General features: G+C 41.1%; 1 long non-coding RNA gene across 1 annotated transcript; it reads right to left on the bottom strand.

Moving 5' to 3' along the window:
* Positions 1 to 8,113: 8,113 nt before the first annotated feature.
* Positions 8,114 to 14,495, bottom strand: LOC141165099 (uncharacterized). The gene is made up of 3 exons (XR_012251057.1): positions 14,367 to 14,495; positions 12,669 to 12,747; positions 8,114 to 8,699 (listed from the first exon to the last, which is right to left on the bottom strand). It is a non-coding gene; the product is annotated as an uncharacterized lncRNA (long non-coding RNA).
* Positions 14,496 to 25,188: the final 10,693 nt, after the last annotated feature.

The following is a 25,188-nucleotide window of genomic DNA, read 5'->3' as shown; positions in this document are numbered from 1 at the left end:
GAGTGGCGCTGTACGTGTTCTGCCAACTCCAAGGATTGCAGGAATCCAGTCTGTACACATTGACTCCTCCTCATACTCCAGTTCCTCTGAATCAGCGCTGCAGGAGCCGTCACGGTCTACCTCCACATCGACCCGTGAACGATTACCTGTTATGGTGACCAATATGAGCACAGCCATGGCCAAACGTCAACAGGCCATATTAAAATTAATTTCTTTGGGGAATCGAAGCCACACAGCGCAGGAGCTCTGGAATGCCATCAAGCAGCAGAGCGACGTGTGGTTTGTGCCAGCGAATCTCCAACCAGGCATGGTAGTGTGTGACAATGGCCGAAATCTGGTGGCAGCTCTGGGCCTAGGCAACCTCACTCACATCCCATGTCTGGCACATGTGCTCAACTTGGTCGTGCAGAGTTTTTTGAGGGACTATCCGGATCTTGATGCACTGCTTCACAAGGTCCGCATAGAGTGCGCTCACATGTGGCGTTCCAGCAATGCAAGATCACGCATTGCAGCTCTGCAGCGCCGATTACGTCTTCCGGAACATCGCATCATATGTGACCTACCCACCAGGTGGAATTCAACGTTACATATGTTGGAGAGGTTGTGTGAGCAGCAGGCAGCAGTAATGGAGTACCAGCTGCAGCAGGCGCAAACAAGTCGCAGTGCGCGCCGTTCACACTTCACCACCACTGAGTGGGCCTCTATGAAGGATATTTGCCACGTTTTGCGTGCCTTCGGTTATTCCACGCAGATGTCGAGTGCAGATGATGCACTAGTCAGCATGACTATCCCCCTTATCTGCCTGCTTGAAAAAACACTGCAAGCACTAAGGGACGAGGTTTTGGAAGAGGTGGAGGATGAGGAGTCACAAATGCCATCTGCTTCTCTACAGTCTGCGCAACGTGGTTCCTCACAAAGGCCTAGGCAGGGGACACTTTGTGAGGAGGATGAGGAGGAGTCAATGGATGAGGAAGACATCTGTCCAGAGGAGGGAGGTACACAATGCTCTAGTAGTCAGTATCTAGAGCGAGGGTGGGGTGATGCAGAGCAGGCAGAGATCACGCCTCAAGCAGGGGACAGCGTTTCTTGGCCAGTTGGCCGTCTGCAGCACATGGTTGATTTCATGCTGCAGTGCCTGAGAAACGACCGCCGCATCGCCCACATTCTCAACACGGCTGATTATTGGGTGTCCACCCTCCTAGATCCTCGCTACCGGGACAACTTACAAAGCCTCATAACACCGTTGAACCGGGAGCGTAAAATGCGGGAGTACCAAGACGCACTGGTGCATTCCATCATGTTCTCCATTCCAACCGAGAGCAGTGCTGCTAGTGCTTTACAAAGCAGCTCAGTGCGTCGAGGCAGTGGAGGAAGCTCTGCCCAAAGAGGGAGCAGAAGCAGCGCCTCAGCACAAGGCAAGACCAGTATGGCCGAAATGTGGCAAAGTTTTGTGTCCCCGCCGCCACAAATGTCTACACCATCACAGACGGCTCCAGTCAGCAGGAGGCAACGTTTCCGTCAGATGGTGACCGACTACATGTCTTGCCCTCTTAGTGTACTCCCAGACGGCTCTTCTCCCTTCAAGTTTTGGGTCTGTAAGCCAGATACATGGCCAGAGTCAGTATGCATTGGAGGTGCTAGCTTGCCCTGCTGCTAGTGTATTATCGGAACGCGTCTTTAGTGCCGCAGGTGGTGTACTAACAGACCGTCGCATGCGACTATCCTCCGATAACGTTGACCGGCTTACTTTTCTCAAAATGAACAAGGCCTGGATCTCTCATGAATTTGCCAGTCCTCTTCCAGAATAAATAATTGTTGGCAAAAGTATCCAGGTCTCCTGTTCTGTTCATGTTTCTACCACCTGAACTGTAATCCCTGAGCTCCAACATCGCCAGTTGGCGCTCGGAAGTGCCGTCTGCACAGTCAACACTTGCAGCCATGTTATTGGGGTTCAGTAACGTCAGCTGTTCCCCTGCTGTGCGGACGGCAATTTCTCCTGCTCTGTCCACATTCTCACTACTACAGATTTTAAAGTTGCTCCAATTACACCTCTGGCTCCTCTGTTTTCAGTATTATCCCTGAGCTCCAACACCGCCAGTTGGCGCTCGGAAGTGCCGTCTGCATAGTCAACACTTGCTGCCGTGTCATTGGGGTTCAGTAACGTCAGCTGTTCCCCTGCTGTGCGGACGGCAATTTCTCCTGCTCTGTCCACATTCTCACTACTACAGATTTTAAAGTTGCTCCAATTACACCTCTGACTCCTCTGTTTTCAGTATTATCCCTGAGCTCCAACACCGCCAGTTGGCGCTCGGAAGTGCCGTCTGCACAGTCAACACTTGCTGCCGTGTCATTGGGGTTCAGTAACATCAGCTGTTCCCCTGCTGTGCGGACGGCAATTTCTCCTGCTCTGTCCACATTCTCACAACTACAGATTTTAAAGTTGCTCCAATTACACCTCTGGCTCCTCTGTTTTCAGTATTATCCCTGAGCTCCAACACCGCCAGTTGGCGCTCGGAAGTGCCGTCTGCACAGTCAACACTTGCTGCCGTGTTATTGGGGTTCAGTAACATCAGCTGTTCCCCTGCTGTGCGGACGGCAATTTCTCCTGCTCTGTCCACATCCACTGTACTACTGATTTAAAACCTCCTCCAAATACACCTCTGGCTCCTCTGTTTTTAGTATTTACCCTGGGCTCCAATACCGCTAGTTGCTGCTCAGAAGTGCCGTCTGCACAGTCAACGCTTGCTCCAGTGTTATTGGGGTTCAGTAACGTCAGCTTTTCCCCTGCTGTGTGTCCGGCAAATTCTCCTGCTTTGTCCACATCCACTGTACTACTGATTTAAAACTTGCTCCAATTACACCTCTGGCTCCACTCTGTTTTTAGTATTTACCCTGGGTTCCAGCACCGCCAGCTGGTTCTCGGTAGTTCCATTTGCTCTTGTACCTTCTACTACCCATCCGGGTTCCAGTACCGTCAGCTGGTTCTCGGCAGTGCCTTTGGATTAGGTGCCTCCTTCTCGGTATCCAAGTTCCACAAATGTCTGCTGGTTCTTGGTAGTGCTTTCTGGCACAGGTACCTCCTGCTTAGTAACCGAGTTCCAGTACCGTCAGCTGGTCTTCAGCAGTTCCATTGGCTCTTGTACCTTCTGCTACCCATCCGGGTTCCAGTACCGTCAGCTGGTCCTCGGTAGTTCAATTTGCTCTTGTACCTTCTACTACCCATCCGGGTTCCAGTACCGTCAGCTGGTTCTCGGCAGTGACTTTGGCACGGGTACTCCCTCCTGCCCAGACTGGTTCCAGCACGCCAGCTGTTTCCGGGTAGTGTCAACGTCACTTTGCCTCCAATGCGTTGTCCTGTTGTGTTGCGGTTGGGTTAGCCGACTCTATGGTGCCTGCAGTTTAGGTGACTCCTATGTGGGCTGCGGGATCTGGCAATGAAGGCTGGTTCCATAGTGCCAATAGGACAAGCACCCCCTGTAGGACTGTGGGTTTTGGTAACTGCGGCCGGCTCGCGGCCTTGAACTTTTTTTTACATGGGTACCTTCTGCTACCCATCCGGGTTCCAGTACCGTCAGCTGGTTCTCGGCAGTGCCTTTGGATTAGGTGCCTCCTTCTCGGTATCCAAGTTCCACCAACGTCTGCTGGTCCTTGGTAGTGCTTTCTGGCACAGGTACCTCCTGCTTAGTAACCGAGTTCCAGTACCGTCAGCTGGTCTTCGGCAGTTCCATTGGCTCTTGTACCTTCTGCTACCCATCCGGGTTCCAGTACCGTCAGCTGGTTCTCGGTAGTTCCTCAGCTTTCTTGTATCTTCTGCTACATTTCCAAGTTCAAGCTTTTTGAAATGGTTCTTGGTAATCACTCTGGATCTCCCTGACGAGGACCCTGAAGACGAGGACCCTGAAGACCAACCCTAAGAAGACGAGGACCCCGAAGACAACGACCCTGAAGACGAGGACCCTGAAGACCACCCCGAAGAAGACGAGGACCCTGAAGACCACCCCGAAGAAGACGAGGACCCTGAAGACCACCCCGAAGATGACGAGGACCCCGAAGACGAGGACCCAGAAGACCAACCCGAAGAAGACGAGGACCCCGAAGACGAGGACCCCCGAAGACGACGACCCTGAAGACCACCCCGAAGAAGACCAAGAAGATGACCCTGAAGAAGTTGACCAAGAGGACAAAGAAGAGAAGACAAGCACCAAGATACAGAAGAACAAGAGACAGAAAACCAAGAAGCAGAAATACAAGAAGCTGCAGAACAAAAAGCAGAAGAACATTAAGCATAAGACTAAAAATCAGAGCAAAAGATAATATCTAAATTATAAGCAGAGGATGACTAAGCAGTGGATGGGGGTGAGTCCGTTCCTCCTCGTGGTGCCCCTGGAAAAGACCTGCTGCTGCAGGCCAAACTGAACGCGGACAAATCCTGTTGTAAATCTTTTGTGACGGGCAGAACGAAAGGTGTAATGTCCACCCTTTTATAGATAACAACTACAAGAATGCCTGTCACAAATAAGAATATAATGAAGAAGAAGAATATGAAGAAGATGAAGAAGTAGAATATGAAGAATGTAAAAAAAAAGAATAATACGAAGAAGGTGAAGAAGAAGAAGATGAAGAAGGTGAAGAAGAGGATGAAAAAGATGCTGAGGATGATGAAGGAGAAAGTGTGGGAGAAGTAAAAAAGAAGGTGAAGAGCATGGAAGCAGTGAAACATAAATATCTGACAAAATATAAAAATACTTAACATAGTCAATATTTCCGTAACTCAGAACGTCTTAAAAAAAATATTAATTCCTGCTATTCCATTTGATTGGGCAAAACCTCTATGCCTTTATTGTCTCCCCCACCTCCCCCAATACATTCTACATTATTCTTAGTTGTTTTCCTTCATGTAGAATTAACCTACAAGGAAAGAAAGGGTTTATTTTCATTCCGATATTTCTGTCCCATTGACTTGCATTGGTTTCCGGTATCAGAATCGGCGATATCCGATACTTTTTCGGTATCGGTCCGATCCAATCCGATCCGATATTTCCCGATATCGGAAGGTATCGCTCAACACTAGTGACCACGTTATCAAGCACTTTTCCAAGTGATGCTAAAATCGCTTGGAAAAGTGATTGGCAACCCGCATGTGAAATTGCATGTTCAAAACGCTTCACAAACGCTTCTACCTGGCAGAAAAAAACGCATGTAAAATCAGCATGCGTTTTTCCTGCCAGGGAGAAGCAGAAATGCTCCGCAGCTTTTCTGCATCGTGGGCACTTAGTCTTACAGTGAACAATGCCCCCCTACAATAGCTAGCCATCAAGACCTGGATGTGACATCCAATATCTCACCAAACACCAGTGGTGGCGAACTGCAGTAATTGTCCTATCACATATGACATTACTATTATACAGAAATAAATGGTGTTATAAAGACTTGCATACAATCATCTAGTGTTTGAAACATATGCACATTACACTGCTATATTTTCAAGGTTACAAAAGCATGTTGCCTTCACCACCTGTAAAAGAATAGAAGTCCTATGTTAGTACAATAGACTATACGTGTAGTCTGTACAACATTACAAAGTAAATGTCACATAAAGAATAGGCATAAAACATATCTTATTTACATGTTACATACTACCATATTTGATATATTTTTATTAAGTGAAATACTATAATCCATATTTGTAGATGCTACTGGCAAGGAATATGCATCTGTATTACTGTGATGGCTGTACCTTTAAAAGTACAGCCATCACAGCAAATAACCCCTACATCCCCTACTTCTTATTGCTTCCCATCCCATCATTAGTTTCCCATCATAGCAGTGTAGGATGCAAGAAGCAATGACAGGAAGAACTTGTGAAAAGCCCTTGGTCAAAACCGTAGCACTGGCCAAATGCTACTAGTGTTGGTGTTCCTATGTGCCAATACAGAGGTACAGGAGACACATGTAGTATCCCCCCACTTTACTTATTGTGCTATGCTTATATAATGCCATCATATTCTGCAGCGCTTTACAGACCTTATCATCACAGTCGAAATTCCCTCTCAGTATGTCTTTGGGGTGTGGGAGGAAACCAGAGTACTTGTAGGAAACCCATATAAACATGGGGAGAAGATACAGACTCCTTGCAGATGTTGTCCTTAGGCTTCGGCCCCACTATCAGTATTTGGTCAACATTTTTTCTCAGGAGTGGTAGCCAAAACCAGGAGTGGGTGATAAATGCAGAATTGGTGGCTTGTTTCTATTATACCTTTTTTCTGATTGTTTCTCACCTGGTTTTGACCCCTACTCCCAAGTAAAAATACTGACAGTGAAGCCATGGCCTTAGTGGGATTTGAACCCAGGACCCCAGCATTGCAAAGCAACAGCGTTAACCACTGAGCCACCATGCTGCCATAGCTTATCCTTTTAATGAACAGAATACAAAATAGATTCTGTACCTATTGATGGACACAATGTATTAAAGGATTTTCAAATACTAAATCCTCTATTAACATACTGTTGGCCACAGCAAAAAGTGAGACTTGAAAAAACAGATTGAGAGCATGTACCGGGTGTGTGGGAAAATACTGACAATTTGCCATGTGACAGTTTCAGTATAATATGAAAATAACCAATAAAAAAACATCCTATCCACCTGTATATAAGGAAGATATTCAGTATAATAGTGTCTGACTTTAATAGGGCTAAGGAGAGAGCGAACTTCAGTTTGGAAGCCTAAATTCATTATCGCAGTATTACCAGTGTGAATTTCTGAAAATCACGGATCCATCTTTGTCAAACTCAGCATCCATAAAGTTAAAGAAGTTTATAAAACATTGCTAAATACTGTATACTGGAACTTTTCAGGTCCCCCATGCCCTCCAACTCCCTATGCATTACTAAATTCCCTGCCTAGCCAGCCTTTTATTATGTTATTCACTTAAATCCATCCATGTTTAAAAAAAAGTATTTATAACATCCACTTTTGTATGTGAAGATGTACATGAGCCGTCTTCTGCACTTCCGGTCATTCGCAGTGCGCCTCTGAGGCCAGGAAGCGCACACTCAGCTTTAAAGGCTTAATGACGCTGCAGAATAGAGCTGTGCACATGCGCGAGATTTGTGGGGAGCTGACGATGGCGCTGGCTCTTCAGATCATGTTATCATGCCCACTGGGATGTGATAACATGCAAAGAGGGCCGACTAGTCTGGGGAATGTAACGCCCCATCCACTAGTCAAAGGCATATATTAGCATAGAGAAAACGAAGCTTATAAATACTTTTTGTTTAAACATAGATGTAAGTGTAAAATATTATACAGAACTGGTTAATAAGGGAATTTAGTCATATGTATGTGACTGCCACAGGCAATTTTAATTCCAGCAGGATCTTATTATCCCACACATAAGCAGACGGATGTCTCTTAGAAAAGTATTCACATTGATAGGGTCCTGGTATTTTGAGAAACACCTTATCGCGGCTACCAGGTACACGTGAATTGGCCAATTTCTGCAGTAAGATTACTCATTTCTATTTTCCACAGCAGCAATGCTATTCATACTTCATATATTTCATGTTTGCATACTTAGCGTTACAGAATGCTACTTTGTTTGTTAGTTGTATATGGAGATGGCTGCTCCTAGTAAGCACCTGTTCACACCTATTTCTTGTTTTGGAAGTGCCGGTCAGTTTTTTTCTGTTTCTATGTATAAGCTTTGACTGAGCACTCCGCCTCTATGCCACAGGCGATTTTAATTACAGCAGGATCTTATTATCCCACACATAAGCAGACTGATGTCTCTTAGAGAGGTATTCACATTGGTAGGGTCCTGGTATTTAGAGAAACGCCAAATATTGATTTGATTTAGATTTCCCTTTTGTTTATTCATTTTGCATTTTTTAATTGATAAAAATAAGCAACACTTTAATTTTTGAAAGCATTCTTACCTTGCAGCATTTATATCACTGCTGATAAAAACTTTTGTACAGTACCATATATCCAGCTGTGCATCATTGTTTCCATAAGGCATTTAAATAAAATGCTGTGTGACAATGGATGGAGGAACTGATCCCATTGTTTGATGACAGGGGAATAATGTCATTGCAGTTTAATTGTATCAGACAGGTGCAGGCGCCGGTCCGGTGTCTTCGTCACAACCTTTCATGTACCATTCTGATCCAGTCCCAGACCAGCACCTAGGAATAAATGGGAGGGGGGGTAGCCTGATGGCAACTCATGTATTTTGCATCAGTTGGGAACCGGCTGAACCAAATGTAACGGATGTATGTGAACCCAGCCTGAGAAGGACAATTTCAGAGAATGCCTGATCTCTTGGGAAACATAAAGGAGAATTCTTTATAAATTCCTTATAATTTTTTATTGACCTTGAATTTATGTTTCTCAGGAGATTGTGTTATCATCATCAGACAGTGCCGCACAAGAAACAAAACATCACAGATTCAGTTCTGCAACTAATTGGCATCTTACAATTCTAGAAAAGCATTGAAGGCATATTAAACTATTTTTTTGAGAAATGCAGTGTTTGTAGCTTAATAAAGTCTTATTCGTGGCTATCTTTTTTAGAATTATCTATCAGTTCCTGCATAGTATCCAGTTTACAGTGGTGCCTGTATCATGTTTCCGTCAGTATTGCTTTTCAACATCACATAAGAAGACTGTCTTGTTTTTTTCTGTATTACTAAATCCAAATCTAAAAAAAAAAAAAAAGTACACTTTGAAAAGTAGACAAAAGGAAAGAAATCATATTTTTTTTATCATGATAGAAAAACCAAGAATGTTCAACAGTTTGAAAAACCCGTAATGTGAACTAAGCTTTACCTAACAGCAGATGGCGCTGCTACACCTAGCAGCATTATGTAGATGACTTCTTGCTGTATAATTGAGCTGTAACAAGCATTTAGAAAGTGCACAAGTATGTGTACCGCAAAGTGAAAAAATTGTTTAGTTATGATTAACCAGTCAAGGGTGTTAAGTGTAATTATAACAGTTAAGAAAATTAAATTAGAGTGTTTAATTAGCATGACTAATGCTATAATATCAAGAAAGCACAGTAGAAGGTATATAATCTAGGTAATATGGTCAGTGTAACCTCTTAGTATTCATGTAATTATGTTATTTATATTGCACATCACTTGTTTTTAATAATTTGCAGGAAAATAACAAATATCATTGCTAAATTAAATGCATACAGTCATTTCTTATGAAAATTCATTTACCCAAGACTTAGCATTACAGATGTAGCATTATTTAAGCTAGCACATAACTATACCATATTACCGAAAAATATCATGATGCAGAAAACTGTAACATGACACTTAACACAGCACAGGCCAATAAACATGTCAACTTAGTAGTGAAATTAGTCTATTGGCACACGTTGAGTATATGTAGCAGATTTTTCTGCCACAAAAACCAGAGTGTTGGCAGGAAAAATGCTGTGTAAGATATATTTGCTTTTTAAATGTTGAATTTGTATAAAACATTTCAGAAACGCAGAAAGAAGTGACATGCTGTGGTTATGAAAAAACACTTTGATGGTTCAACTTCGCAATAAAATAATTGAGAGCATGTGCGTGAGATTTTGAAAATGTCATTTCATTTTCTGGTATTGTAAAATGTTGCATATTTTCCACAACAAAAATGTGCAAAAAAACATGGCAAAAACGCTGCTTGTGAACAAGCAGTTATAGTTTTCTACATCAAGATGTAGAAAACAAAAAGACAAACGTGAACAGGTGCAAGCTAAGAGAGACACTTCTATATTAGGCTAGGTTCCCAACAAAGAAGGTCGCTTTGTCGTTGGCTGTTAGGCATACGTGAATTGGCCAATTTATGTGCTAAGTATCTTCATTTTTAACTTATTTTGTATAGCAGTAATGCAATTCCAATTTCATATATTCTATGTTTGCATACTATAGCATTACAGAGTGTTAGTTACATATGGAAGTGGCTCTCTTAGCTTGCACATATTCACATTTGTCTTTTTGTTTGGAAGTGATGGTCAATCTTTTAATATTTAGAGATTGCAATCACATCCGGGCCCTGGAGTCTAGGGGGCCTAAAAGGTCTCTCTGGTTCATATGCAAAGACTATTACTATTATTATTACAGATCTGCTTTGGGCTCTTTGCGTGATTTTGCATAGGGACCCACAGGCTTCATGTTACGCCACTGTTGCTATCTCATGGTGTGTTTCTTGATTTTTAGTTTCCCTCAGAAATGATGTTCTTGATTTTTCAGTGTTGAAATGGATAATGCACACGTTTGCTCTCAAGTCCGCTAAACAAGTCCTTTTACAATAATTTAGATAATGTTCTGTTAAATATTTAATTTCTGCTCTAACTCTATATGTAAAGGATGGTGGTCAAGACACAGTTGCTTATGGCCAGCAATTCATGTATTATGTTTCTCAATATAAATAAATTTCTGAACTTCTAAATAAAAAAACATTCACAATTAATCAAATTATTGTTATTGCCTATAAAGGGAAAGGTTATCATTTTTTTGTATACTTTTCATATAAATTACTTATTTCAATATTTTTTCACAGATTTTGTTTACTTCCAGTAGATAGAAATCTTTCACGGTTGTGTAATGAACATTCAGTTCAGTCTCATTTTAGGCAGGCCATTTTGAGATCCAGACCAGTCGTGGATTTGCGATGCAAATTCTGCACTGCATTTACAGTAAGCATTTACTGTACATTACATGGGGACCAGTTCTCAATACCCTATACAATCGTAGACAAAAAAAAATCCTGAAATATAAGTTTGCTGCAGATTTTGAAATCTGCTGCAGAAAAGCTGAGGATTTTATCCTTTGAAATGCACAACAAAATCTGCTACAAAATTCATAAGTGAAACATGCAGATTTGCAGCAAAGTGTGCTCTGGAATATGTGTGCTACATGTGGACATACAGTATATGTGTCTGAGCTATGTCGAGTGGTGTAATGCTCCTATGTATCAGACACATGACCAGGGCAGATTTTTATCTCCAGAAAGTAAAATAAAAATCAATTTTAAGATATGATGCAGAAATTTCTGTAACAGAAAAATGTCTCCCTGCATTTAAGTTGGGTAATTGGTGCAGCATAGGAGTATATTTCTGATAGCGCCATTCAAAGAAACAGGAGGTCTCCGAGAATTTTCCTTATAAATTTGTTACATGTAATAATAATAATTTTATTCATATAATGCCAATATATTCAGCACTTTACAATTAAGTCTTCCCTTTACACGTGAATATACGAAAGCAAGCAGAGATCTAGAAAACTGTGATGAATTAATTAATGCATATTGAAAAATGTTACATTTTTTATCACACAGAGAATACCATTTATTTAATGAAACCAGAAACCATGTCCTTTCTTATTAAATGTTACTAACTATACACTCTCATATGGATAAGCCCGCTCAACCGCAGGTCTCTTCATCAGGCATAGACTACATGTTCACCGTTTTATTCTCTGCCTGATGAAGAGACCTGAGTAGTCTTGAAAGCTTGCAATTTGTTACCATCTTTTTAGTTAGTCATTAAAAGGTATCAATCACTGAGGACTCTCAATATTTTAATATTTTTGTTTACTGGCTAACACGGTACAAAGATAGATATATATATAAATATATATATATATATATATTTCCTCTACAGAGAAGCTTTGTAATTTTAAACCATTCTTCACCTAGTAAAGGAATAAGGCTGTGTGCCCACGTAGCATTTTTCAAGCGTATATGCTGCGGAATTTCCGCAGCGTAAACGCTTGAAAAACGCATGTATATCCGCACCCCATGGTCCCCAATGGGATTCCGCAAGTTCTATGCACATGCTGCGGATTTTTCCGCAGCGTTTATGCCGCGTTCAAAAATCCGCAGCATGTCATTTAATTTTGCGTTTCCGCAAGCGGAATTGCCTTTGTCCAATGCATAAAAAACGCAAGGCAATTCCGCATGTGGAAAACGCGTGATAAACGCGCGAAAAATGCGCGATAAACGCGTGCGGAATTCCGCATGCGTTTTTTCCGGGAGAGGACTTGCATTTATGCAGCAGAAATTTTCTGCTTCATAAATGCAACGTGGGCACATAGCCTAAAGGTAAAAGTGAAGGTTAGATGGATTTTCACAGCTGGTACCGTCCTACACTGCATTGACATGCTAGCGATTTATTGGCTATAAAATAGAAAATCTCTAAAAAACTTTCCATGAACACACCCTGTACATCTTTACAACGTTTACATGTATGGTAAAAATGATCTGGATAATGTCTGCTGCAGATAATATTTAGATTATATTTAATGTATTTAAAAATCATCTACCGTAATTAAAAAAAATGTTAGAACAATAGAAGAATGAAATATTTTAACTAGAACGTGTACATTGTTTTATATTTTGTGATGAGGATGCAGTTTTCATTGTGACTTGGATTATGCATATACTGCGATGTATTATTTGCAAGTGGATCCTTCGCACTTGTCCATCATCTCTTGATGACAACATTTCATAGAACGTTCTGATTCTGCTTAAGATTAGCATCTGGGAGTAAATAGACAAAAAGCAACTGACACATTTTTTTGCATTAATTTTGCCATTAGCTCTGATCTAACATCAGGCACAATTGTATATATGTGAAATTTTTGAAAACTGATGCCTAGTCATTATTTACCACATTCGACTCTTCAAGTAGCAGATTGGTTATGGTGCCAAAATTCAGACCCCCTCTGGTGTAATATTGATGGCTTGTCCTATGGATAGATCATCAATTATAAAGAATTGAATAACCCTGTCAGCAACAATAATGTTATCACCTATACATTTACATTTTTTAATGAGCATTGTAGTGGAACCACTGTGCAGTGGACCGAGGAGAGCCTGGAGGGACGTAACTAGGCGAACACCTGACTCTTCACTAGAGCCCCTGAAGGTGTGGTTAGACTTGGCTCCAGATGGACGCAAGGTGCTACTCCAGGACAGACATCGGTAACACGGCAGCTGACCCTCAAAGGTGTAGGAAGCAGGAACGGCCAGGAATGGGTGGGCACGGCAGGTACGGCAGATATACAGGAAGGCACGATTGGTGATGGCGGGCACGACTGGTATACAGGAAAGCAGAGCAGGTGTAGGCAGCTACGGCTGGTAAACAGGAAAGCACGGCAGGTACGGCTGATTTACAGGAAAGCATGGCAGGTGCTGGTGGGTACAGGCTGGTGCTTACAGGAACAGGCAGGTATACTATGACAGGGTAATTGACAACTAACAAGTGTGCAGAAAACTGACAGAACACATTGCTCAGGCATAAATAATAAGAGTCTCCCAGCCATTGGCTGGTGACACTTTAGGATGGTTCGTGCTGTCTCTTTAAGAGACTGGGAGCGTGCCCTAAGCACAGTGCCTGGGAATCTGCCAGACGTGCACAGACCCCGGGAGACCGCAGCAGCAGGAGGAAGCACGGGCCAAGGACCAGGACAGTGGGTAACTCGGCGCCCCTGCCGGGGGAGAGGAGGATGGGGATCACACAGGGACGCTTGTGCTACACACACTAACTTAGTATCTACGATTGATCCCTTAAAACATAAACGTTATTTGGATATAACTAATAATTTTTTATCTTTTTGACATCTATTGATTAATCAGTTTTTAAATCTAACTTCACTTTAGAATATGATTGTACTATATAAATATAGAATTACATTTAGATTCATATCACTAGGAGGTGGATGTACAGTACCCAGCCGTGTCCACTATCAGAAGACGGAGTAGCTCAGTGATTGAGCATTTCTGGTTGGCGGCCGCCGCCACCGAGAGCAGCTGATCGGCGGGGTGCCGGATGTCGGACCCCGATCAATCAGATATTGATGACCTATTCTAAGTATAGGTCATCAGTGATAAAGTAGTGGACAACCTCTTTAATGCTGGTTAGCCTTCACACAATGTGGTTACATCATGTATTTGGGGATCCTTGCTTTTGAAGGGGTTCATTTTTCCCAGAATTTCTCCAATAAATAATTAGTAATTTTTTGGACAGTCACTGTGAATTTATCATATACCCACAGAAATTGTAACCTCCCCCTCTCTTTTTAATGCACAAATTATTTCTCATATATATTTTTTGCACTATTTTTTATTTTGTTTTCCGCTATGTCCATTGTTCATTTGCTAGATGCACAGAACATCATTCAGACCTGAAGCCTTTTGTCCCGAGCTTTTTATTTTGCAATGTGCTTGTAAACTCTTCATCTCCCAGGTGTGATTTAAAAAGCATTTTTGTCATGTTATCCTGCACTTTTCCAAAGCTTGATGTCAAAGCGGAACATTTCATACTGTGCATATGGTAAAACAGGAAGACAACACATAGAAAATGTACCTTATTACATCTCTTTCCAGACCGCCTTCATTTTCCCTTTTGCCAGGCTTACATGCTCGCTTCTTCCACTGATATATTTCTATATTGAGTTGAATACTAAATGTATGTGTGTCACATTTGGTAGTTTCTATAGTTACTGCAGTTAGCAGAGCCTTTCTACTTCTGTACCTCTGACAGCTTAAAGGATTATTAAATCCATCAGAGTTTACGGCAAGTTAAAGGGGTGTCCAGATTCGGTATGCAGTTCATAAAGGATGTTTATAGCGGCAAGCGACTACTAGTTAGGAGCAAGACATAGCTGTCATCGGATAATGCTACATCATTTCCAGTCAATTTAAGATTTCATAAAAAGGGACAAAACAAAAATATGTGGTAAATCCCATAGGGACACTCTAAGTCATGTGTACTGTTTTCTGACTGATGACTGACCTGAATATTAAGGTGCATGGAAAGCCAACTAATATTCTTCAAGCTATCCAAAAAGTATTTACATACATGGTTAACCTTATTTATAATATATTAACTATATAATATATTATTATTGTCCAGTGTAAGGGTTCCTGCAGACGACCATATTTTTAGTTCAAGTGCAAACCAGCAAAACATTGGATCGCACTCGGACCAATGTTAGTCTATGGGGCCGTGCACGTGTCCGATTTTTCCTCAGACAGAGTCTGTCCAAGGAAAAATACAGCATGTCTAAGTTTGATCCAATATTCGGATCGCACTCGACCATGCAAATCAGTGAGTGCATTGAAACACCTGACTGCACTCGGATGACATCTGAGTGCAGTCCAATTTCCAATGACTGACAGAATGGAGAAGATGGAGAAATGTTTTTCTTCATCTTCTCCTCATTTGTGATTAGCATGATTGTCCCAAATCTCTCAGATCAGAGAATGTACACTCGTCTGCACCTACCCTTAATGTACAAAATGGTTGACAGAATGAGAATAATACAATTTTTGTCATTTACCAAAGTTGATGGTGCATGCATAAAAATCTTCCTTACCATTAGTGTATTGGTAAATGTAAATGTAGCTCCTCCAACCTTTTCAATATATATACTTTTAGAACTTGTTTAAAAAAATGGTGACAAATGTACAATTATACCAAATATATGTATAGATTGAAGAAAGGCAAGAGATACCAGTGCATGTATCATCTTTTGCTTCATCTCCACAATTTGAAATCTATATTTGGCTGGAACTTTTCTATAGTTTTCTTCAGATGATGTTTCAATCATATTTTTTTAACATAGAATGACATCCAGAGCAAAGCCTCACCGGACCTTAGACTAGATGATATCCTATTTCTGAACCTGCTCATTCAGTTTTAGAGACTGTGCTGACATCATAAAAAAGTAATCAGAGCAGTGTATAGAGACTATCGCTTCCCAATAATGCCACAGAATTCATGTTAGTAGCTAGAAAAAATTGTAAAGAAATAAAATGTCGGTGATATTCTATTCAGCTCATGAAATTTATGAAAAGTATGTGCTATTGTTTAATTTACATTGTTATAAGGATATTAGAAGTCATCAACGTCCTTCTGAAATCATTCACAGGACATAAGCATTGATCTTATCAATAAATATTCTTCTTTCTTTTTCCCTATTTATCAGTCTTCCATGTTCATCTTTTCCCTTTTTATTATGTCTTTCTCCTCTTGCATACGAGCAAGGAAGTATCTGCCATAAATGACCCCTGTAGAGAGGGTAGTCCAACCTTGGTCTCATATTGGGTGATGAGAACATGTGCAGGACTCCCGACACTAGAGGAACTATATTGTTAGCAAATGCCCCAAATGAATGAAAAATAAATGAAGGAGAAGAAAATTTCAGGTCCTTTTTCCTTGGATTGCACCATAAGGGTATGTGCACACGATGCAGAAATGCTCAGGATTTTTTCCTGAGCGTTTCTGCATCTCTCTGGCAGGAAAAAACGCATGCGGATTGTACATGCGGTTTCCTGCCAGGGACATGCGGAAATGAAGCGGTCTTCACTTTCATTTCCGCATGCGGGTTGACAAGCGCTTCCCAAGCGATTTTAGCATCACTTGGAAAGTGCTTGTCAACTTCACACTATATAAATCCATGCAACCGGCATGGATTTATATAGTGTGTGAATGTCAAAAAATAAAAAATAAATCTATACGTTACCATCTGATGGCCCCCGGTGTCCTGCTTCATCGGTCCCGGCTGCCGGCAGTGAAGACTGTAGGACCTTCCGACGACAGCGTCACGTGACCCTTCACATGACTCTGACGTCAGCGAAGGTCCTTCATTCAACCGCGAAGTGCGCGGGAAGCCGGCAGGACGCAGCGCGGGCCGTCAGAAGGTGAGAATATATATTTTTTATTTTATTCTTTTTTTTTTAATGGTACCTGGGTCTGGATGCGAGTCCTCTCATCCACACCCGGGTACCATCATGAAAAGCGCATCAACATATACAGTGATGCGGATTCCATGCGGTCTAATGCAAGTCAATGGCGGCAAAAGAGCAGCGTTTCCGCAAAATTAATTGACATGCTGCGGATTTTTGACCGCAGCGTTTACGCTGCGGAAAAATCCGCATCATGGGCACAGCACATGAGGATTTCCATTGGGGAACATTGCTGCCCTTCTACCATGCGTTTTTCATGCGTTTCCGCGGCGTTTACGCAACTGCAAAAACGCCGCGGAAACGCATGAAAAACGCATCGTGTGAACTGAGCCTAAAGCACAATAATGGGGGCTCAATACTCCGCTCTGTGGGTAGACTGTCTATTGCGCCTGAACACCACTCTGTATGCACATTCAGGTAGCATGCTGCAGAGTAGCAGTCTTACCGATCTGTGAGGGTCTCAAGACTCGGACCCCCACTTATTTACTACATATATTCGGTAGTACCTATCATTTGAAAAAAAAAAAAACTTTACATTTTGCTCAATATTTTACAATGAATGACAGCTTTCATTTTCTTGCATATTTTAGTAATTGAAATATCAAATATCTGCAGACAATAGAGCAAATTTTAAGTGAGGTACTTATTTCAGCGCTCAGTGCAGCATCCATAACTGCTAAATTGTGTCTTCAGGAAAACATCCTCAGGCCATGTTCACACGTTGGTCAGTATTTTACCTCAGTATTTGTAAGATAAAACCAGGAGAGGAACAATCAGAGGGAAAGTATAATAGAAACAAGTCACCACTTCTGGATTCATCACCTAATTTTGTCTGACTGAAAATACTGACCAAATACTGAACGTGTGAATGTGGCCTTAAAGCAACACTCCACCTTCATATTAAAGAGGACCTTTAAACATTTTTTCATGTTGAACTATATACTTGATGTAATGGTGGCTGCAGAGAGGAATAAAACTTTATATATTTTTATTTTGCCTCTCCATTGCGGAGATATTAGCATCTATGAGTTGCTTCTGATAACTTTATTTTTTAAGTCCAAGTGGGTGATAACTCATTAGATGAGAAATACTTTTAATGCAATATCGCCACAACGTAGAGGCGATATTAAAAAAAAAAAAAGCAAAAATATTTTATTTTGCTTTGCAGTCACTATTACATCCTGCGTCCAGTTCAGCATGAAAAATTTGGTGAAAGGTCCTCTTTAAATTTTTGATACAGTATGTAGTTAAAATACATAATGTGCTCCATTATGATGCAACTGTCTCTCTTTCCTCGGTATGCTTTCTCTCCATCAGGGTGGCATGGGGAGTGCTATCTGAGCCATGCTTCCCTTGTCCTTCCTGTGCTTTGCTGTTGGATGGACAATGCTAATAAGGATAGTGCTGTGTCCATCCTACGTCAGAGACCGGGCATGGTTCAGATTAAACACAGTACACCCTATCCCTATACCACTTTGATAGCCAGTTCAGAGAAAAAGAATAAAGGGCAGGGCGAGAGGAACAGCATAACACTAAGCATTAGTTATGTCTGTCTTAGGGTACGTACACACGTCACATTTTCGCCATGCAGCATTTTACAAAGGGAATGAGATTTCTAAAACCTCATGCACATGTTGCTCATTTTTTCCTTGAAGATTTGAAGCAGTTTCAAATTTGTAACATGTCAATTCTTTCAGCGTTCTTCACCCATTCTAATGAATGAAAAAAAAAATTATTAAAAGAACACATGCGAGAACATGACAAAAATGTGCGTTTAGGGGGTCTAGTTTCCAAAATGGGGTCACTTGTGGGGGAGCTCCAATGTTTGGGCACACAGGGGCTCTCCAAACGCAACATGGTGTCCGCTAACAATTTGAGCCGATTTTCCATTCAATTTGTTAGTGATACCATGTTGCATTTGGAGAGTCCCTGTGTGCCCAAACAATGGAGCTCCCCCACAAGTGACTCCATTTTGGAAACTAGACCCACCTAGGCACCTATCTAGATGCATAGTGAGCACTTGGAACGCCTAGGTGCTTAACAAATTGATTCGTAAAAATGAAAAAGTGAAAAAAAAACACTTTTTCATCTTTACGAATCAATTTGTGAAGCACCTGGGGGTTCCAAGTGCTCACTATGCACCTAGATAGGTGCCTTGGGGGGTCTAGTTTCCAAAATGGGTTCACTTGTGGGGGAGCTCCAATGTTTGGGCACACAGGGGCACTCCAAACACAACATGGCGTCCGCTAATTGTTCAAGCAAATTTTACAATCAAAAAGTCAAATGGCGCTCCTTCCCTTCCGAGCCCTGCCGTGCGCCCAAACAGTGTTTTTTCCCCAAATATTGGGTATCTGCGTGCCCAGGGGAAATTGCACAACAAACTTTGGGGTCCATTTTTTCTTGTTACCCCTGTGAAAATAAAAAAAATTGGATCTAAAGTAACATTTTTGTGAAAAACGTTAAATGTTCATTTTTTTCTTCCACATTCAAAAAATTCCTGTGAAGCACCTGAAGGGTTAATAAAGTTCTTGAATGTGGTTTTGAGCACCTTGAGGGGTGCAGTTTTTAGAATGGTGTCACTTTTGGGTATTTTCTGTCATAAAGACCTCTCAAAGTGACTTCAAATATGATGTGGTCCCTAAAAAAATGGTTTTGTAAATTTTGTTGGAAAAATGAGAAATCGCTTGTCAACTTTTAACCCTTATAGCTCCCTAACAAAAAAAAATTTTGGTTCCAAAATTGTGCTGATGTGAAGTAGACATGTGGGAAATGTTATTTATTAACTCTTTTGTGTGACATATCTCTCTGATTTAAGGGCATAAAAATAAAAATTTTGAAAATTGCTAAATTTTCAAAATTTTCACCAAATTTCCATTTTTTTCACAAATAAATGCAAGTGATATCGAAGAAATTTTACCACAATCATGAAGTACAATATGTCACGAAAAAACAGTCTCAGAATCAGGGGGATCCGTTGAAGCGTTCCAGAGTAATTACCTCATAAAGTGACAGTGGTCAGAATTGTAAAAATTGGCCTGGTCATTAACGTGCAAACCACCCTTGGGGCTTAAGGGGTTAATAGTGATCTGAAGCTGCCCAGTGCCCACACTGAAAGCCCCAATGCCACTAGGAAATTAACTTTATTCCTCTTGGCGGCCTCGAGCTTTCAGACATAGGGTTGGGCCGGCACATCTTCAGTTATCGCTTAGTGCATAGTGAGCTGTTCCTGTAACCACTCCCCAGGCACTGACTGACATGCCCGAGCTGGCTGTCAGTCAGTGAGTCACTGCCGGGCTTGGTTACAGCCGTCAATCACTATGCACTAAGCAATGACTGAAGCCCTGCCGGCCCAACCCTATGTCTGAAAGCCCAAGGCCGCTGGGAGGTATAAAGTACATTTACTCCTAGCAAGGGGGCTTCCAGTGCCGGCACTGGGTAGCTTCTGAACACAACCAGCATATTAACCCCATATCTGAAAGATAATAGCGTTTTTTTTTTACATAACAGTTTCTCTTTAAACCAAATGACCAGACACTAGTGATATATGGAAACCAAGACTAACATACACTTTTCTTTATTTGTTCCTAAACACAAATGTTACCTTTGTGTGAAATATCAGCAAGTTACTGTAAAGATAGATGTGGGTCTCATACAGTTACATTATCAATATATTATGTAGCTAAATGTTGTCATATACAGCATATAACCACAAAGCCCTGGCTTCAGTCTTCTGACTTGTTGTAACTTGCCTGGAAAAGTTTGGTAACTTTATGAGTCAACTTGTTTCACAGTATCTGCACTCTGCACATTTGTATTCTGTGCAAGATGAAAGCACCTTGTGACTTCTTTCTGGCTTATTTATTCATCTGTTTATTCTGTTTTCTAATTCTGTCTAGAAGATATTATCATATAGACATGGGACTTGTACTTTTTCATAGAGAAAGCGCCTTTATTTAGCTGTAATTCTTTGACTAAGTGCCCACAATGCAGAAATGCTGCATATTTTTTCCGCTTCTCCCTGGCAGGAAAAACGCATGCGGATTTTACAAGCGTTTTTCCGGCCAGGTAGAAGCGTTTGTAAAGTTTTTTTGCATGCATTTCTGCATTCGGGATATCAAGCGCTTTTCCAAGCGATTTTAGCATCACTTGGAAAAGTGCTTGACAACTTGGTCACACTGTATAAATCCATGCAACCGGCATGGATTTATATAGTGTGACCAAGTTAATAGTTAAAAAAAGAATAAATATGATAAAAAATAAAAAAAAACATTACACCACGTGCAGAATTATTAGGCAAATGCATATTTTGATCACTTTGATACTTTTATACATGTTGTCCTACTCCAAGCTGCATAGGCTTGAGAGCCAACTACCAATTAAGTAAATCTGGTGATGTGCATCTCTGTAATGAGGAGGGGTGTTGACTAATGACATCAACACCCTATATAAGGTGTGCTTAATTATTAGGCAACTTCCTTTCCTTTGGCAAAATGGGTCAGAAGAGAGATTTGACGGGCTCTGAAAAGTCCAAAATTGTGAGATGTCTTGCAGAGGGATGCAGCAGTCTTGATATTTCCAAACTTTTGAAGCGTGATCACCGAACAATCAAGCGTTTCATGGCAAATAGCCAACAGGGTCGCAAGAAGCGTGTTGGCCAAAAAAAGGCGCAAAATAACTGCCCATGAATTGAGGAAAATCAAGCGTGAAGCTGCCAAGATGCCATTCGCCACCAGTTTTGCCATATTTCAGAGCTGCAACATTACTGGAGTATCAAAAAGCACAAGGTGTGCGATACTCAGGTCATGGCCAAGGTAAGGAAGGCTGAAAAAGGACCACCTTTGAACAAGAAACATAAGATAAAACGTCAAGAATGGGTCAAGAAATATCTTAAGACTGATTTTTCAAAGGTTTTATGGACTGATGAAATGAGAGTGACTCTTGATGGGCCAGATGGATGGGCCAGAGGCTGGATCAATAAAGGACAGAGAGCTCCACTCCGACTCAGACGCCAGCAAGGTGGAGGTGGGGTACTGGTATGGGCTGGTATCATCAAAGATGAACCTGTGGGACCTTTTCGGGTTGAGGATGGAGTGAAGCTCAACACCCAGACCTACTGCCAGTTTCTGGAAGACAACTTCTTCATGTTCTCCATCACATGCATCCAACTACTCCACAGCGTGGCTGGCAAATAAAGGTCTAAAAGAACAAAAAATAATGACATGGCCACCTTGTTCACCTGATCTGAACCCCATAGAGAACCTGTGGTCCATCATAAAATGTGAGATCTACAGGGAGGGAAAACAGTACACCTCTTGGAACAGTGTCTGGGAGGCTGTGGTGGCTGCTGCACGCAATGTTGATCGAAAACAGATCAAGCAACTGACAGAATCTATGGATGGAAGGCTGTTGAGTGTCATCATAAAGAAAGGTGGCTATAATGATCACTAATTTTTTGTTTTTTGTTTTTGCATGTCAGAAATGTTTATTTCTAAATTGTGTGCACTGATTTTGGTTTACCTGGTGAAAATAAACAAGTGAGATGGGATTATATTTGGTTTTTATTAAGTTGCCTAATAATTCCACACAGTAATAGTTACCTGCACAAACAGATATCCTCCTAAGATAGCCAAATCTAAAAAAAAAAACACTCCAACTTCCAAAAATATTAAGCTTGAATATTTATGAGTCTTTTGGGTTGATTGAGAACATAGTTGTTGATCAATAATAAAAATAATCCTCTAAAATACAACTTGCCTAATAATTCTGCACACAGTGTATACTCCCCTTCTGAAGGCCCTCGGTCTTCTCTCTTGTGCGTCCGGTCTCTTGTACGGCTCGCAGTGGGGTAAAATGACCTTCCATGACGTCATTTAGTCATGTGACAGGTCACGCGACCGCCGACGTCAGCGGTCGCGTGACCTGTCACATGACTAAATGACATCATGAAAGGTCCTTTCACACCATCGCGAGCTGCCGGGGAGCCAGGACGCATCATACAGGAGACCGGGGGCCATCAGAAGGTGCGTATAATGTATATTTTTTATTTTAAATTATTTTTTTTAACAGGTACTATGGTACCTGGGTCTGGAGGAGAGTCTCCTCTTCTCCAGACCCGGGTACCATCCACACATTGAATTGCTTAATATCCGCATGTGCACATGTAGTCATGCGGACATTAAGCGATTCAATGCAAGTCAATGGCAGCAATTACGCCGCGTATCCGCAAAAATAATGGACATGCTGCGGATTTTTCCGCAATGATAATAAGCAGCGAAAATTTCCGAGGCATGTGCACAGCACATGCGGATTAACATTGGGGATCATGGGGCACGTATTGCCAAGCATTTTTTAAGCGTTTTCGCTGCAGAAATTCCGCGGCAAAAACGCTTGAAAAACGCATAGTGGGCAGGCAGCCTTTAATAAACTTTAAATGTAGCTACAGTAATTCTTTATGCAACAGAATAGCGTCTCGTGTTTGTGAAATAGGTTGCAGAACAACATAAGAACATGAAGTATACTGCTTGCCTAGTATTTAAAGATGTTGATCCATGTTCTGTATGGATAAAATTGTTAAAATAAGCAACTCTGTAATTTACCTTTTTATTAAGCTTCTCCGTTCTCAACAAAGCAGGGATTTTTAATATTACACAGGAGATAAACGCCCTCAGCAGCCAGGTAGCCATGCAGCGATGTGCTCCTGAAGACAGAAGATTAGAAGAATCCCTCTATAGACTGGAGCTCAAGTAAATAAATTACACATATTATTAATATATGCTGTTTCTAAAATGCCACCATGTATTAAAGAAGTCGTCCACTACTTAGAGAACCCCTGTTCATGCCCCTTGCTTGGTCCCCATTAAATAATAAAGCCTAATAAAGCCTATACTCACCTCCCGTGCTGGCACAATTCCCGCGGTGTTGACATTTTAACCAAGAATGGGTTGTCCTAGTAGTGGACAACCCCTTTAAGTATCTTTTTCTTTGTTAATCAACCATGCTACCGTAAAATAGGGGTATTATTTTTTAAGGCATAGTCCAGTTTAAGCAAATAAGTGTTTTATTTTTTATGCTGAAAAGTATTAAATTTTTCTGAATTTTCTGTAACAATTGCTCATTTTGTTTTTTAATATTTTTGCTTGCTATCATTCAATGGGGATTTTCATTGTTCACTCCCATGGGATAAACATCTGTCCAGGACAAGTGATGGACACATAGATGCACAGCTTAATACAAAATGCCCCTGTTATAGCTGTATTCACTGAGAATAGATCAGAGAGACATGTGCATTCCCATAGGTAATACTGTATGGGATATGAAGGCTGATCAGATGAATAAAAGGTGCAATGCATTGTTAGCAATTCAGCAAGCATAGCATTATTGGACTGCTGCTACTCCTTGCAGACCACCAAATGCGTCCAAGATAAATGATAGACGCCAAGAAGAAAATATCTTACTTTTGGTATTTTAATCACTACTTTTTATACTGGTTTTAAACTAAATTAAATAAACATAGAGGTTTTTACCTCGTTCTGCACAAACTCTATTTTTCTTCCTTATGTTTAATCACAAGAACAAGAGAGGTTTTTTTTATTTAACCCAATAACCTTTTAAATAATTGGCTTTAAAAATGTTTTTTTTAATCCAAATATAAAAAAGGAAAAGTAAGCCAAGTTTTTTTTTATTTTCAATCTAAAATAGTGAGGCTAAAAACAATGGGTTAAACTGATATATTGTAAAAGTTTTTTATTCATCTTTCAACAAAAAAAAAGGTGTTCCAGGAAAGTCTTGACCCCTAGATGCAATTTTTATGAACAGCCAAGTGACCTACTTATCTTTTACATGGGTCCTCAGTGATCAAGGGACTGGTGATTGGAAATCATGCTCCTGTTTCATTGCACAATGTAGAAGTAATTTGTAATTTGTAACGGTATTGTTTTGTGTAATTCTATCATATCTCAACCTAGAGTAAAAATGGAAATTGTCTAATTCTACAGAAGTCACCTCAGTAAAGACACTTAGGTAATCCTATTGAAAAAAAAGAAAAAAAATGGCATGTGAAGAAAAAAATCAAAGCAACAATATAAAGGCTGCCCTACAATATGTGAAGCCATATATTTGCCATAATTCAAACTACATTAAAGGGGTGGCCGGTCTTAAACTACAAGTCTGCAGTCACTCATTTGTGACTGCAGACTTGTGAATCTTCACATCACGCTTACTGAGCGCTGCGAGGATCCTCTGGTGCCGGAAATGTCGGTCGGTCATGTGACCGCAACTATGTGCTATGCATACTCCCGGCCATTCCGACTAGATGTACACGGCCTTGCTCAATGCAAGTGAATTGAGTGAGTGCAGAAAAAGTCTAGTCGGAATGTGGCCAAGAATATGCATATAGTGTACTGAGGGTAACATGACCACCGTTCCCGACGCCGGCATCA

This window comes from Phyllobates terribilis, unplaced genomic scaffold (genome assembly GCF_046119375.1).
Source record: "Phyllobates terribilis strain yellow unplaced genomic scaffold, ASM4611937v1 Scaffold_11__3_contigs__length_659146591, whole genome shotgun sequence".
Lineage (NCBI taxonomy): Eukaryota > Metazoa > Chordata > Amphibia > Anura > Dendrobatidae > Phyllobates > Phyllobates terribilis.
This window is presented reverse-complemented; position numbering and strand designations above follow the sequence as displayed.